The sequence below is a fragment of the Marmota flaviventris genome, chromosome 20 (assembly GCF_047511675.1).
Source record: "Marmota flaviventris isolate mMarFla1 chromosome 20, mMarFla1.hap1, whole genome shotgun sequence".
Lineage (NCBI taxonomy): Eukaryota > Metazoa > Chordata > Mammalia > Rodentia > Sciuridae > Marmota > Marmota flaviventris.
This window is the reverse complement of record NC_092517.1, coordinates 18,823,419-18,825,918: the sequence shown is the minus strand read 5'-3', so window position 1 is coordinate 18,825,918 and position 2,500 is coordinate 18,823,419. Positions and strand designations below refer to the sequence as shown.

The 2,500-nt window shown below is 57.8% G+C and overlaps 1 protein-coding gene and 1 long non-coding RNA gene across 2 annotated transcripts in view; both read left to right on the top strand.

Annotated features, from left to right (window-relative positions):
* Positions 1-2,500, top strand: part of Uroc1 (urocanate hydratase 1) — a 23,954-nt gene that overhangs the window by 8,571 nt on the left and 12,883 nt on the right.
* Positions 70-1,883, top strand: LOC139703037 (uncharacterized). The gene is made up of 3 exons (XR_011705565.1): positions 70-147; positions 889-986; positions 1,810-1,883. It is a non-coding gene; the product is annotated as an uncharacterized lncRNA (long non-coding RNA).

Here is a 2,500-nt window from a genome sequence, read left to right as displayed (position 1 = left end):
GGAGCTCCTGGTGGACCTAGGTTCGGACCAGACGTCTTGCCACAACCCCTTCAACGGCGGCTACTACCCGGTGCAGCTGGGCTTCACAGAGGCTCAGAGTCTCATGGCCTCCAACCCTGCTGAGTTCAAAGGCTTGGTCCAGGAGAGGTGGGGGAGGCCCAGGGCTGCTGGGGGTGGGGGACGGCTAGACCTTCGGGCAGGGACAGCCCACCCCCTCCACCCACTATGAAAGGCTGTCCCCTGGTTCAGCAGTGGCCAGCTGCAGGACACTGGGCAGGACTTTAACCTCCCTGAGTCTCTGCCTCCTGTCAGCCAGATGGGGTCACGGGCTCACCCTAACTCCGGGAATGCTTGGGGGACCAAAGAAAAGATTTGCAGCCGGGCGCGGTGGCGCACGCCTGTCATTCCAGCAGCTGGGGAGGCTGAGGCAGGAGGATCGCGAGTTGGAGGCCAGCTGGGGAGGCTGAGGCAGGAGGATCTCAAGTTGGAGGCCAGCCTCAGCAAAAGCAACTCGGGGAGACCCTGCCTCTAAATAAAATATAAAAAGGGCTGAGGACGGAGCTCAGGGGTTAAGCACCCCTGGGTTTCATTCCTGGGACCAGAAAAAAAATTTTTTTTGCAAAATCCCGCCCAATGTCCAGCTACAGTAGTGCTAATTCTGGTCCCCTATGAGCTTGGGGACCAGGAGGTATTTGCTTGGGGGCTGTCACCTGAGTGAGGAGGGTTTAGACAGACAACGGGGACACCCCAGCTCATGCATCGGGTCGGGGGAGGTTTGGGGGCGTTGGCATCTTGCAGGGCGTGGACCCTGGAAGGACCCCGAGGGCTCGGTGGGCGGGGCCTGGAGGGCGGGGACACGGGGTGGAGCCAAGGCCCCCTCCCTTGCAGCCTGAGGAGGCACGTCTCGGCCATCAATCATCTGGCCCAGGAGAACTTCTTCTTTTGGGACTATGGCAACGCCTTCCTCCTAGAGGCTCAGCGAGCAGGTAGGCCAGAGGGGAGGGCCAGGATGGTCCCCTCCTGCCACCCAGCCAGCGCCCCAGGAGTCTCCCCTGAGCCTCTACCCGAGGCCTTTCTCCCAGAAGCTGGTCCTCCCAGGTGGGCAGCTGGGCCTCTCTGGGCCTCAGTTTCTCCACGTAGTTAAAGAACATTAACTGCTGGTCAGAGAGCAGGTGGGACACTCAGGATGAGCTTCTGTCCCCAACTCTGCAATTTCCCTCCTTCAAGATGCAAACTTCTTTCTAAGACACGAGATCCCTGTGCGCAGAGCAGAGGGTCCAAAGGTGCTCGAAGATGCACGGGGGGCCCGCTAGGTGGCGCCCGCCTGTCATCCCAGAAGCTCTGGAGGCCTCCCTTTCCCTATTATTATTATTATTATTATTATTATTATTATTAATTATTATTATTATTAACCAGGGATTAAACCCAGGGGCGCTTACCCACTGAGCCCCGTCCCCAGCCCTTTTTCTATTTTATTTAGAGACAGGGTCTCGCTGAGTGGCTCAGAGCCTCGCGAAGTGGCTGAGGCTGGCCTCCAACTCGCGATCCTCCTGCCTCGGCCTCCTGAGCTGTTGGGATGACAGGCGTGCGCGACCTCACCCTGCTATTATTATTATTATTTTTAATTAGTGCATTATAGTTATATGGAAACACAGGGTTTATTGGCTGTATTTGTAGATAGACTTATTTTTTTAAAAAAAGAATCACGTTGATGATCCTTCCCCAGCCTTTCCCCCTGGGCCCCTTGTTGATGTCACCATGTGGTGGCCATGTGAGTGCTCACCCCGGGGGCGGGTATTCTGTCCGTAGGAGCAGATGTGGAGAAGAAAGGGGCCAATAAGACGGAATTTCGCTACCCCTCCTACGTCCAGCACATTATGGGGTAAGTGACGGGGTGGCCACCAGTTCCAGGGTATCCAATGTCACCCCAGTCCCTTTCAGGGCCTGGGACGTGGCGTTTGGGTCCAACCGACCACCCTCAAGGTCATGTGCTGTGACCCTCACGCAACCCCAAAGCAGCCAGGTACCGGGTCACAGGGTTCCCACAATGACAAGGAACCTGTCAGGACCTGGTGAGGAGACAGGCGGGCACCAAGGGGCAGGACACTGAGGTCACTTCCTCTGATCCCCGGAGACTCCAAGAGCCTGTCCCCTAAGTGGGCCTCTGTGGTGCTGTTGGGGACAAATGTGGGAATTCGTGGCCCTGGTGAGAGGTCACCGCAGGCACAGGCAGCCCCAGGCGGCCTGCGGAGTCTTCTCCCAGGGCCGAGCGCTGAACCGTCCTCAGTCCTTGTCCTTGTCACAAACTTCTGAGGCTGGCCTCCAATTTGCGATCCTCCTGCCTCAGCCTCCCGAGCCCCTGGGATGACAGATGTGGGTCACCCTGTCCGGCTAGAAAATATTTTTTAAAACAGAAAGGTGGGCTCAGCCTGGGGAGGAATGCAGGGGGACAGTCCCCAGGGAAGGTGCCCCCACCCAGCTGGCAAGCACCCGAGCCCAC